This window comes from Cyprinus carpio, chromosome B2, assembly GCF_018340385.1.
Source record: "Cyprinus carpio isolate SPL01 chromosome B2, ASM1834038v1, whole genome shotgun sequence".
NCBI classification, from domain to species: Eukaryota; Metazoa; Chordata; class Actinopteri; order Cypriniformes; family Cyprinidae; genus Cyprinus; species Cyprinus carpio.
Window position 1 is genome coordinate 31,670,940 of NC_056598.1, and position 15,143 is coordinate 31,686,082.

Here is a 15,143-nt window from a genome sequence, read left to right on the forward strand (position 1 = left end):
AAATCATCAATAATCAAAGCCAGTGTGTCGATTTAATAAAAAAATCCATATATTATATATTTTAAAATATTACATAATACATCAATGCCCGTTTTTCATGTATAATACACCAACCAATCATGATCTGGCACAAGAAGTTCAAATGGAGCGGTCATTTTCAGTTCTTATTCATAAATCGGTTGAAATTTACATGGACAGACGAGCTTGTGGAGTGATCTGGATCTTCACTTTATCTCATTTTATAAATCAAATTTCATCGCTGAGAAAATGGATGCTAAATTACTACAAAAGTACTGCACTAAACCGCGCAGCGCCTAAAGTCGCAATAATGGTAATCAGTGTTCAATTCACTTACATTTATGTATGGTGCACCGTACTATTTCATGAAACTATCATAATTAATGAAGCCCAAGTGCCACCTACAGGCCTGTCATGTGAAGTGCAGGCTGGAGAAATGGTGCCGAGAAAGGATTTTATTATATTACCATTCTTGATAATTATGCAGGAGTATGAAAGTGTCTTCTGCTCATCAAGCCTGCATTTATTTGATCAAAAATACAGAAAAAAACTGTAATATTGTGATATATTATTACAATTTAAAATAATGTTTTTCTACTTTAAGATACTTTAAAATATCATTTATTTCTGTGATGCAAAGCTTCATCATTACTCCACTGCATGATCCTTCAGAAATCATTCTAATATGCTGATTTATTATCAAAGTTGCTGCTTAATTTTATTTATTTTTTGGAACCTGTGATACTTTTTAGGGTTCACTGATAAATAAAATGTTAAAAAGAACAGCATTTATTCAAAATAGTGATGTTTTCTAACAATATAAATCTTAACTATTACTTTTTCTATCAATTTAACAAATCCTTGCTGAATAAAAACTAATTTCATTCAACAAAAAAATAAATAAATAGGCTAAAATACTGACCTTGGTAGTGTATAATGTTATAAAAGTTTTGTTTTAAATAAATGCTGTTCATTTTCTTAAATAAAAAGTATCATAGGTTTGCAACATGGATAATAAATCAGCATAACATAAAATGTATTTTAAAGTACATTCATTTTTGATCAAATAAATGCAGGCTTGATGACCAAAAGTGACTTCTTGCAAAAATATAAAATAGTGATGTATCCAAACTTTTCTATTTTGTTTTTACTGAGCCCCTGCCCCTGAGGAACTCTCTGCACGTCTCTGCTCAGTGATTTCCCAAACCCTCCACAGAGGACCTAAGCGCTCGCACCTGACGCTGCTCCTGGTGTCCAGCGAGGGCAGTATGATGGTGACCGTGGCTTCGGTCTCTCGCGTGTGGTCCACCTCGGGCCGGCGGCGGATGAGGATGGGAGGAGACGTCTTGGCGTGAATGCGGTGTCTGAGTCCGCCCATGTTCCCCTCGGGGCTGGTGATCTTGAAGTCGTAGCTGGTGTCCGGCTGCAGGTTTGGGATCACAGCCTTCCTCAGACGCGCGTCCACCTCCATCTTCTGCCGGTTGTACTCCACCTGAGAAACAGAGAGCAAAACGATGAGATCAGCTGGGCTTTCTCAGCCACAAGTGCTCAAAGGCCTGGTTTACTAACCCAAAAACAGATTTGCTGCAGTCAGGTTTAGTCACTCTTAAAACATCCCACCGTGTTTGGGCTGCTTTTCACAGAAACATTAGCTCTGATCCAAACCGCAGAGAGTCAAAATCTCACAACTGGATCTTCTCTCCGCACACAGGATCTCTCCAATCAGTTAGCTCACTTAAACTCCACCCCTTTTTTACAATCCAATGCAAGCTTGCTCTCAGATCTGACTCTGTTTTTAAATGCCACACCCACATCTCAACATCCAATCAACAACCAGAACAGAACTTTGTCGATAATCTGTTACATGGACACGTCACAATATGAAAGAAAAGATCTGCCACTATGTTTCTGACGACTCGGTGTGGTTTCAGTACATCAAGGAGGACAAACTAAACATGAATAGCTTTTTATTTTTATTTTATTATTATTAAACAGTGGTTTACTGAACAAATTACTCTTTCTTTAAATAAATTCAATTATAATAAAAATTTTCTTAGAGATGAAAATCTACTTCAGCTTCTGTTCTAAACTATAGGGAGCCCTTTTACATTTCTATAAGGTTACAGTAAACAACAGAGCCCAAACTCAAAATTAATTACTATTTATATTTTAAATACTGTATTATATTCAACACTCAACTAAAAAAATTTTATGCAAACATGTAAATTGGACATAATGGCGTTTTTAAATTAACTTCTACTAAATTATAACATTTCTATTTGTCGTTGAAATATATTAATTTACACAGTGGCTGTCATAACAGATTTATTTAAGCATACATTAAATAATTAAGTTTTGACTATCAGTTAAAGTTAAAGTATTATTTTGTGTGTATATATTATATTTTTTGTTTATAAAGTAAGAGGATGTCCTCATTCTAGACAGATTTACTGGAACGCAACAAATGAACAAAGAGCCACAGATTCTGATGTGTTCAGAGACGTGCAGTGACTCACAGTGAAGCGATAGGGGGCGCTGCTCTCCGGAAACTCCCACGTCAGCAACACGCTCGTCTTCGTCGCCAGATTCACAGAGAAATTCCTCGGCACGTCTGTCCAAAAACACACAGGTAACACACGTGAGACTCAGTGATGAAGGATCTGGAACACACACACACAGGACTGTGAGAAGGCAGACGTCCGCCGCGTGCGCCGAGGCCTGTGCAGGGGATTGTGGGGGATGTAGAAGGTGAGCAGGGACACATACGCAGAAGATCCAGTGAGAGCTGGCCCAGATTCGCTAGCTGCTGATGAAGGTTGTTTTGAAGGAAGTTGGGGTGAGACACAAACTCAATCACACACAAACAAACACTCATTTCATTTGTGCCACACCGGACTGGACTGGGAAGTGTTGGGAAATGTTGTTTTGAAGGAACTCAAAAGGACAAGGGGAAAGATAAACGTCTCCAGTCTTACCGTGAACCCGAAGCCTTGTCCTCCCAGACGGACTGTGACTGACGCCTGAGCACTTACCTGCGACACCCGAGCGTTACCCGCAGCCGTCCACATACACACCTCCACTGTGACGGGTCGGGTGGGTTAGTGTCGGTGGGATCTCGGGGTTTAGTTCTCTGTGGCTCACCCAGGCAAGCAGTGTTGGGGAGAGTTACTTTTAAAAGTAATCCATTACAATATTGCATTACTCCCTAAAAAAGTAACTAATTATGTTACTTAGTTACATTTTATGGAAAGTAAGTTACTTGAGAAAAGTAATCTGATTACTTGTAATGGGTTACCCCCAACACTGCAGGTGAGAGCACCTGAGCGCTGTACCTGTGTTGAAGGCTGTCGTTCGGTACAGCACCTGTGGGCTATACGGGCCTGACCCAGCGCCGTTATGAGCCGATATCCTCACAGAGTACGCCCGGTCAGGATTCAGCCTGTGAATGGTGTAGCTGGACACATCCGCCGGCACCATCAGTGTCCGCGGTTCAACACCACCACCTGCTTCCTCATACGTGAGCGTGTATCCGGTAAAAACTGCGTTCCGTTCTGAGTCGTTCGGAGGAAGCCAGGTGAGCTGCAGCGAGCAGCAGGTGGCGTTGATGCACTCCGACAGCTGCGGGAAAACTTTCGGAGGAATCTCGGGCACCGAAAGCTGCTCCTGAGCCTCTTCACTGTAACCGGAGCGCCCTCTAGCGGCCAGGAGGAATGAGTAAACACCTCCAGGACGCAGGCCGGTCACGTTGTGTTGACGCTCCTCAGATCTGAAATCCAGAGAGACAGACTGAGAGTCGTTTTTAAAGCTGTAGGTCAGACGAAAGCCCAGGATCTCCAGCAGGGGGTTGGAGGATTGTTGGGGAGTCCAGATCAGCGCAGCGGACGTCTCATTAACCAGCTGTACAGACAGAACGGGACGAGCAGGTACTAGAGGACAAAAACACACACAAACTCTCAGTGACATATAAAACACATCCATCACACTGACCAGATCTCCAGTGCACTCTTCTGATTGGACAGGTGTTGCAAAAATGTAACTATATTATTGCACACTTCTAAAATATAAATATATATATTTATATATATATTTTTGTATGTATGTATATATTATATATATATATATATATATATGTATGTATATATATATACATACATACAGTACACTCATGCAAAGCAATATACTTTATTGTAAATCTCAACTGCTTGATTGTTTGTATCATCACACAATGTGACTGTATTATCACACAGCTCTAATCTGATAAATGCGACTATAAGGCATGAAGATATTAAAGTTCCCCTATTATGGATTTTTGAAAATTACATTTCATGCTTTGTGTAACAGCTCTAGGTGAATGAAAACATCCTGCAAAGTTTTAAATCTGAGAGTGCAGAGTGTATAAAGTTATTGTCTCTCAAAAGAAAGCGTCGACTCTGAATCATTGAAACTAATTGTTTTTAAAATGAATCCCAAGCCGGTTCATGATGACGTCAACATGAAACATTAGCATATTGCCCGCCCACTTGTTCTTTTCCCTTGTGTCTAATTGAAAATGCAATTTCAATCTTTGCCACTAGGTGCCAAAAATAGCGGTTTCCCCGGAAACGCTGTACACAAAGCAGCACTGCGCTCACAAACGCTGCTTTATCAGGCATCAGAGACATGATCCAATCAGACCAATCACCGCAGATTAGCGTCACGCAAAGGAGGGGTTTGGAAAAATTAATCGTTGAGTGATTCGTTTGGGAGTCGTTGAGCAAGTAAAGTAAAAATAAATGCATATTATAAGACAATGAAAGTGTTCTTTGACCTTGCATGCATGTCAGCCTGTTGTTGGGGACTCTTAAAACCAAAATATGAACCTTTCATAACCCAAGATAGGGGCATTTTAAGATTTAATAAACTGGTCACTAAATCACATTCAGCATCATTTGTCTCATTAATATTTTAATTATATAGAAACTGTTTTATCAAAGCAATAAGACACCTGAGGCGGGGCTTATACAGAGAATAATGCCCCTCCCTCTAAAGATATGTCACCCAATCCAATGTCAGGAACGCACACAATGACTAACTGTGTTCCTGATTGGATAAAGAACTGCGAGTCTTTTGTTCTGTTGAGTCTAGTGAAAAAAGACTGGTGACTGTCACACACACGTTTCACTGCTATCTGTCACACAACAGGATGGAAAACTGAACTGAAAAAGAGTCTGTCTGTCCCTGAATGTTTCAACAAAGAAACACACACAGACGGGCGGGTGTCTGCACCAGATGAGCGACGCTCTGAGCTCCATCACCTTTAATAGTGTAGGCCGCCACACTGATGGAGTACAGCGTCTCAGGCTGCAGATCCTCCAGCATCAGCTCCTACACACACACAGTCTCAGCCATTCAGCTAAGCCAGTCTAAATCATTCAGCGCTAGAAACTTCAGCACTGCTCTCTGACCGGTGATCTCTAACCTGACACTTGCTCTGATTATATGTTACTGCCTCATTCATTCTCTCCAGCAATGTTTTGGTTTATTATACTTCTCAGTCTGTGATCTGTGTTTGAGTGGCTCTATGAAAGTGCTCTCCAGTGTGAGAGGTTCACACACACACACACACACACACACACACACTCTCATGCACTGAAGCGGTTCAGATCCAGTGGCTCTGAAGGGCTTTGAAATGGTTCTGTGCTTTCAGAAGCTGCTCTGAACATAAAGCTGAAGTTCATACTCACGTATTGCGCCGTCTCATCCGTGTCCCTCTAACGGCGCGGCAGCAGGACGACACACACAGAGATGTGAGAGAATCAGGAATGATCAGGCGGAGCGTAGGAGGAGGAGAAGAGGGTGAGATTCATTTAGTGAAGGACAGAATGGACGAGCAGTGAGCGAGAGAAGAGATGAAGTGAGACACAGAGTGAGATTCATTCAGTGTCTGTTCATTCAGATCAGACTGATTCTGTACAGGCAGTATAAATAAGTATAAATAATATATAGCATCATGAATGCGGTTTTGGCCAGTATCGTGTAAAAGATTCAAAACTTGAAACTTGTATGAAACTCCATCCATGACCCATTTCACTTCTGTCATGTGATGCATTTCTGAGTGAAACAGGATAATAAATGAGAAATAAATGTAGGTCAGGCCGTGATTTCCTCCTGCTGGATTGATGTGAAAGTGTGCGAGTGTGGATCTGCATCAGAAGCGTAATTCAGAATAACGGCCGCTGATGAGACGATCACAGGAAGATGAGAAACACGTATTGAGAAAGGAAATAAGATCAATTTTAATTTCATGTTGACTGAAAACATGAATGAATAAAGACCCAAAAACAACAAAACCTCACCATATATCATGTTTGATGAGGTCATTTGTAACTTGAATGTGCCTCCGTGGCAGTCGATTCCAGTTATTTTACCTTTATTTTTAAATATCACATTGTTTTAATTTATCACCATAATCATAAACACACCAGTGTGTAGCACAAACTTTAGTGTGCTTTGCTATTCTTTTACTTACCTATAGTGGCTAACGAATCGTAAGTCTTTACCAGAAATAGCTAACTTTTGCGTTGTAATTCAAGGTTCAAAAATGGTCATATTTCGCTGAGGGTGCTGCGTGGTCTGCGGGGTCGTGACCTCACCTGCTCATCATCCAGCATCATGTCTTTGATGCGCGGCAGGCCTTGCGACTCCCCGTTCTCCATGAGTGCATAGTGAACCTGGTAACCGCGGATCTGCCCGTTCCTTTGCCCTGATAACACAGAATGCCACGACACTTTGACAGACGTGCTGTTGATGGGCTGGACTTCCAATTGACGGGGCGGAGCTCCAGGAGCGCACAAACACACACACACACACACACACACACACACACACACACACACGGCCTAGTCTGATGTCACTGCAGAACCTTCAAAAAACCAGTTCAAAACATCCAAACACTGCAGCTTTAGGGTGTGTTCACACTTGTAGTTCTCTTGGTCCAGACCAACAATGACACATTTATTTCAGGTTTGCTCAGCATTCACACTGTGAATGATAAAAGGCTTAAAGGGTTCATGAACCGAGAAACCAAAATACCCTTGATCTTTTGACATATAAGAGGTCATTGTAATATAAAAACATCCTGTATGTTTCAGAACTCAAATCTTTGTCGTAAGTCTAAAAACAGCTTATATTGATGCAATTCAAGGTTCAAAAATGGTCATATTTCGCTGAGGGTGCTGGAATGTTTTGGATATGAGAGATTGTGTAATTAGAGGTTTAAAAGTTGCTTCTACATCACTGGCTGTGAAGCCCCGCCCACCGATTCTACATCGCTCCCTGTTTTGCCCCGCCTTCCAATTCTACATTGCTGCTTGTTTAACCCCGCACACAATTCTACATCACTGGCTGTTTAGCCTGCCGACAGGCGAACGCAGGTCTATGAAGAAACCAAACGATAAAGATGCTCCGAAGACAACAAGACACTGTGGAGTGCCAAGTTGTGAAAAATCATCGCCTTCCTTCAGATCCCAACGTTAGAAAAGAGTGGATGAACTTTATTTTTATGAAGTTCCAGACCACGTCAGTAAGAACTCAGTCCTTTGTTCACTTCATTTTACTGCGGATTTGTTTACAAACAAGGGACGAAACAATGTGGGATTTTCAGAAAGATTGAAACTAACAGACGATGCTGTCGACTGTACTGGATCTGACTGTAATGTCGCAACAGAAGTGTGAGTAACTGTTTTCATTACATGATCAATATTGCTTTGTCTGTTAAACAGTTTGATGTGAGTATTTATGCGTTTTTGACCTAAATCACAGCAGCACCCATCAGTGAAGGATGTAGACTGTCAAACATACACAACTGTTAGCCAATCAAAGCAGTGATGTAAACTTTTGAGTCCACAATCCTCCACACTTATTCAAACAACGTTCTGACGAGGAGGGTTAAAACAGGACAGAAAACAGCTTATTACTTGTAATTTTCCACCAAATTGAAGTGAGTTTAGGCTTAAAACAAGAACAAACATCTGTCAGTGCTTCACTTTATCCATAGGGAAAACAAGTTTATTTTTCTGAGGCCAATGGCAGAAGTTTTTTGCTGGTTTAAGCAAAAATTCGGTTTATATTGAGTCCTTAAGTCATTTTGCTGGAAAGTAATTGTGTCTGAATTTAAAAATGTTTATAAATTTTTGCTGGAAAACCTGACAAAAATACTACGTAAGAAAATAATGTTTTGCAGTGTGCCAAGTGTAAACACAACCTTAAAGAGCTCAGAAGCTAAAAGGCTGATCTAAAGAACCTTTAACAAAACATCAAGATCTCCAAAGAACCACCTGAAGACCTTGGACCTGAAGAAGAGGGATCTAATGCTGAACCACTGATGTGAGATTTTACCATCTTCATCCGTTCTGCACTCTACAGCTGTGCTCTCCGGTCCGCTGCCCTGCGCTGTGATCGCCGCCGCCGTCATGCAGTACAGACTCCAGCGCCGCAGGCCCGTCAGCAGCGCCCCGCTCGCGCCCGGCTCCAGACGCAGCGTCTGCGGGGAGTCACCGCCGCTCTTGTACCGCACCTCATACCCCAGCGGCCCCTCCGCAGTCAGAGCCCAGCTCACCGACGGAGGTGGAGCCAGCGGCAGAGCAGCGGAGATCATGCGGGGGAACCGAGGGCTCTGTCAGGAGGAGCGGAGGAGCGGAAAAGAGTCCAAAATAAAACACAGAAAGGAAAGATCATTGAGGAAGGTGGAGGAGGATAAAGAAACAGAAATGAAGCAAAATAAATCAATACAACAAAGATGAACACAGAGGATGAGATTCACGGGCTGCAAAAATAGTTCAGAGGGAAACAGATCAATAGAACTAATTATGAGGCTTGAATTACATTCAACTTAAGAGATAAATGATGCAAACAAAGGAAGAATGAAGCAAAATGAAATGAAGGATGTGTTGTGATGCAGCGATGGAGGAATAAAGTGCCTGTCTGTCACGAAACAAGCATCCGATCAACATATTGACCAGAACAGACAACCTAATTAAAGCACCGCCGAGCGTGTAACCGATAGCAGCACCACTGCCATGGAAACACTCTTGATGGATGGAGCGATGCTTTGGTCCGGGATCAGAATTCCTGACCAGATGGTGACAGACGGTCTGACTGAATCCCATGGGGGTTACGGAGGAGTTTCTGTTTACAAAGTTCCTCCTTTAATTAGAAAACGGATGAGGTTCTGCAGCTCTGTGTATAAGCTGGGTTTCGTAAAACCAACAATCTAAAAGATCTTCTGTGTGTGAACATGCATATAAGAACAATACATGTTATGCATGAGAACCACACACTTCACCTCCCACTCTTATAGTGAATAATCAGGATGAATAGCATTTGTCTTCCTCGTTACCTCAAGTTTCTGATCACTCAACAGACATCAATGTGATGATGTTCATCTGACACTGCTTCCGATGTTCCTCATTTGGATAAAAGCGTCTGCTTAATGATAAATGTAAATCTGCCTGACGACAAAGTTACAGCTTTGTTTTAATAATCCTGTAATGTCAGAAAGCATCTGGTGAAAGGAGAGCATCACTGCACTGACTCTGATCCCAATCATTCTGACGTTTGTACTCGAGCGGTTATGAGCGCTGAAGCAAAAGAAATCACAAAAACATCAACTCGACTGGATGCAGATCTAATGAGAACAAAACAACTGAAACTAGAAAATAAGGAATCAGTTTGGAAAACATGTGAAGAGAAGCTGATGATGTAGAGTACATACCTGCTCCTGCGTACGGAACACGGACCTTCTTACCATCACACAAACATTACACTGAGTCTCACACACACACACACACACACACACACACACACACACACACACACACACACAGTTGCCTTAAGCATTTTTCTGAGCTGGAGTCTCGGCCGATTACGTGCGTATAGAATTGTGGGTATTATCTGTCATTAATACTGCGGTTAATGTGGGGCTTTGGTCTCCATCAGTGTAATTGACTGAAACCTTTCCAGCCGAACGGCACAATGAGAGCTGAGAGAGTTATTAAAAATAACAAGGGATCCGAGACATTCTCAAAATCAAAGCGATAAGGTTCTCACCGCATCCGGCTCCACGGACCCTGCAACCGGCCTCTGTTCTCGCACACGCACGCTCGTGTAACACAATAATTGAACTGACATGGAATAATTCAATTATCTTTATAGAATATGACATATAAAAATGAACTGCGGATGTGTAATTGCTTTCAAAAACTGTTATCTGCACTGATGTCAGAGGAAGTGTGAGGATAATTGGGCTCATGGTTTTTTTTGCTGGAGCCTCAGTGAGACGCTCAGAACTTCAGCACAACCTACAAGATCACAACCGATGCTACAGCAACATGCTGGACCAGTGAACAGCTGAAAAACCTCACAGAGAAAAACACCCTAGCAACCACATAGCAACACACCAATATCTGCTCAGAAAACCTGAGAAAATACATAGCAACAGCCTGGCAATGACCCAGAGTACCCTAGAAACTAGCCACAACACCCTAGCAACTACTTACAACCACAGACACCCCTTAGCAACCATTCACAAACCCTAATAACACCCTAGCAACTGTTCCCAAAAGCCTAATAACACCCTGGTGACCGCAACACCCTAGTAACTGTTCCCAAACACCTAATAACACCCTAGCGACCACAACACCCTAGCAACTGTTCCCAAACACCTAATAACACCCTAGCGACCACAACACCCTAGCAACTGTTCCCAAACACCTAATAACACCCTAGCGACTACAACACCCTAGCAACTGTTCCAAAACCCATAAAAACAACATAGCGGCTGCAACACCCTAACGATTATTCTCAAACCCCTAATAACACCCTAGCGACCATGTATAACCATCTAAAACACCCTAGCAACCACAACATCCTAACAACTGTTCCCAAACCCCTAATAACACCCTAGCGACCACAACACCCTAGCAACTGTTCCCAAACACCTAATAACACCCTAGCGACCGCAACACCCAAGCAACTGTTCCCAAACACCTAATAACACCCTAGCGACCACAACACCCTAGCAACTGTTCCCAAACACCTAATAACACCCTAGCGACCGCAACACCCAAGCAACTGTTCCCAAACACCTAATAACACCCTAGCGACCGCAACACCCAAGCAACTGTTCCTGAACCCCAAATAACACCCTAGTGGCCGCAACACCCTAGCAACTGTTCCCAAACACCTAATAACACCCTAGCGACCGCAACACCCAAGCAACTGTTCCTAAACCCCAAATAACTCCCTAGTGGCCGCAACACCCTAGCAACTGTTCCCGAAAACCCCTAATAACACCCTAGCAATCATGTATAACCACCCACAACACCCTAGTAACCACAAAACCCTAGCAACTGTTCCCAAACCCCTAATAACACCCTAGCAACCTCCTCTAACCACCTGAAACGGATCAGAGCTTGTGGTGAAAAGTGAAGTGAAAAGCCCCCAAAGCACACAATTACAGCAACAGCACACCGTTAACCTCTCACACTGCCGTTACTCTGAGCTGTTTGGTGACCATATGCTGTTTGTGCAGCTCAACTAAAACAGCCCAGAACACAACAAAATAACTTCAACTCATGCCGTTTGTCTGCAATCACAGAAAGTTCATCAGGGTGTCAAAGTTCAAAACTGCAGGACTGTGTTTGATATCTAGACTCAGTCAAGCTGGATCAGACGCAGTTCCATTCACAGATCCACCTATCAGGACTAGCAGACTGCGGCGGTGGTTCGTCATCCTCACTTACCGTTAACTGTCCTGGAAAACACAAGCTTTACCAGCAGTACTGAAGAGCTGCATGACACCTAAGAAGAGCACTTCATCAGCAGCACAGACACAACAACACTCACCGCTGGAGTTATGATCACTTCACTGGGTCCTGAGCTGAAAAGACATTAAACTAAAGGAGGAAAAGAATAAAGAAAGAGGTAAAAAGGCAGAAATTAAAAACAAATCCCATCGAATCTGGTGGTGGCTTTGACTTCTGCTTGTTTTTCAATCATCTACTGGAAATACTTGTGGACATACACATCTCACACACCAATGCACTTCACAAGGACAAATAGATGGACAGACAGATGGATGGAGGGGGGAAAGATGATTAAACAGATATGGGGGGAATCCACTTTTGTGCCCTGTGCACTGGCAGCCAAGATTGCATTTCTCTTCTGTTTCCTTTCTGAAAATGGTTACTGAGCAACTACAGATTAAACATCATTCAGACCAACAAAACCATCAAAACCAATCAAGAGTCACAGACAACAGGAGAAGGCATTGACTGCAGCTGTGGATGGAGAAACTGAGGGAGGTTTGGTGCAGAGAAATGTTACTGTGACATACACTGTAAGAACACAGCCTGTCAGGTGAAATACGGTAACAACAAAGTCTTTTTAAGGGGTTTCACACATACTTGCTTGTGCCGTGCGTTGATTGATCTCGTTGGTGAATGCGCCGATGCCTTTATTGGAAACGGCAGCCAGAGAGAAGGTGTAGTCGGTATTGGCGCGCAGACCCTCCACCACATATGATGTTCTGGGCTCAAAATTCCTCTTTTCCTGTTTGTTTGAAAGATCACAGACTCTTTTGTTTACATTTAGCAGATTCTTTTATCCAAAGTGTCTTGCAATTTGTAGTAATATTTGTAAAATCGGGGTGGAGCTAGAAGGTGCCCCCCCCCTTGTAGTAATATTTGTACAATCGGGGTGGAGCTAGAAGGTGCCCCCCCCCAACTCATCCAATCAATGCGTTTTTGTAAGAAAAATAACCATTTTTAAAACATAATAATCACTTTAATCCACACTGAAAAAAATTATAAACGTAACACTTTTGTTTTTGCCCCCATTTTTCATGAGCTGAACTCAAAGATCTAAGACTTTTTCTATGTACACAGAAGGCCTATTTCTCTCAAATATTGTTCACAAATCTGTCTAAATCTGCGTTACTGAGCACTTCTCCTTTGCCGAGATAATCCATCCACCTCACAGGTGTGGCATATCAAGATGCCGATTAGACAGCATGATTATTGCACAGGTGTGCCTTAGGCTGGTGTGGATTATAGAGATGCCTAAAATGTGCAGTTTTATCACACAGCACAATGCCACAGATGTCGCAAGTTTTGAGGGAGTGTGCAATCGGCATGCTGACTGCAGGAATGTCCGCCAGAGATGTTGCACATCAATTGAATGTTTATTTCACTACCATAAGCCGTGTCCAAAGGTGTTTCAGAGAATTTGGCAGTACATCCAACCGGTCTCACAACCGCAGATCACGTGTAACCACACCAGCCCAGGACCTCTACATCCAGCATCTCCGCCTCATCTTCAAGATCGTCTGAGACCAGCCACCCGGACAGCTGCTGCAACAATCAGTTTTCATAACCAAAGAATTTCTGCACAAACTGTCAGAAACCATCTCAGGGAAGCTCATCTGCATGCTCGTCGTATTCATCGGGGTCTAAACCTGACTGCAGTTCGTCATCGTGAGGTTGATCTCTCAAGAAAATATTTAAAGCAGGGAAAGAAGTAAAAACTTTTGATTTATGTGTGTGTTTTTTTTGTTGAGTGTTTTGATTTTTGTGTGCATTGTGGATCGAGTGGCTCATGGTGGCGGTAGAGTTATGAATGCACAAAGATACCGTTACGAGATCCTGAGGCCCATTGTTGTGCCATGCACGCCCCCATGTTGCAAGGATCTGTACAGAATTCCTGGAAGCTGAAAACATCCCAGTTCTTGCATGGCCAGAATACTCACCCGACATGTCACCCATTGAGCATGTTTGGGATGTTCTGGATCGGCATTTACGACAGCGTGTTCCAGTTCCTGCCAATATCCAGCAACTTCACACAGCCATTCCACAGGCCACAATCAACAACCTGATCAGCTCTATGTGAAGGAGATGTGTTGCACTGTGTAAGGCAAATGGTGGTCACACCAGATACTCACTGGTTTTCGGACCCCACTGGAGCCCCCAATACAGTAAAACTTCACATTTTAGAGTGGCTTTTTATTGTGGCCAGCCTAAGGCACACCTGTGCAATAATCATGTTGTCTAATCAGCATTTTGATATGCCACACCTGTGGGGTGGATGGATTAACTCGGCAAAGGAGAAGTGCTCACTAACACAGATTTAGACAGATTTGTGAACAATATTTTAGAGAAATAGCTCTTTTGTGTACATAGAAAAAGTCTTAGATCTTTGAGCTCAGCTCATGAAAAATAGGGACAAAAACAATGTTGCATTTATCATTTTGTTCAGTGTAGCTTGCGTTCACTGTTGTACATGGAAGCAGCTCAAGGAGGATGACGTATGGGGGTTGGCGTTGCGCACGCTCCACACAGAAATGACAAATGCGGAAGCGCAGGGGAGAGATCAAAACAAAACAACGGTCACTAATTAGAAGTACAAAACGAGGATTTGTAAAGAAGAATGTGAGAGGATTTTGATATAAGCCGAGAGGAGACTGGTTTTCCTTTGCTCCTGTTAACAAACGTTGGTTTTCATGAGACTCACCAGTGCACTCATACGTCATCCGCCAAGAGCTGCTTCCATGTACAACTGTTGGCACAAGCTACATTAAAGTGATTACATTTAAAATATGCTTATTTTTCTTACCAGAACGCATTGATTCGCTACAGAAGGTCTTTGTTCACCCCCAGGAGCTGTATGATACACTTATTATTATGGATGGGCACTTTTTATTTCACTTCTATTGGACTGATGCATGCAACACCCACTGAGTGGCATTAAACAGCTTGAAAGATCAAAGACCATTTTTAATATAACTTCTGAAAGAAGAAAGTCATGTACATCTAGGATGACTTGAGGGTGAGTAATTTATGGGCTAATTTTCATTTTTGGGTGAACTAACCCTTTAACATTATTCTGACATTTCAGGAGTTGATTTCAATATGATTCATAGGCCAAAAGTGTTTCTTTGTGAAGTACATTCTCACCTGAATGCCGAGATCTGGAGCTTTGTAGATGAGTTCGTAGGCTTTCACGGGCTCTTTGGAGTAAGCAGGTTCCCAGGTCAACTCAATGCTGGTGTCGGTCACTTTACCCACCTGGAACTTCCCTGGCTGCCCAGGAAC

At 42.6% G+C, this 15,143-nt stretch overlaps 1 pseudogene; it reads right to left on the reverse strand.

The window, feature by feature from the left end:
• Positions 1-15,143, reverse strand: part of LOC109059421 — a 92,129-nt pseudogene that overhangs the window by 20,169 nt on the left and 56,817 nt on the right.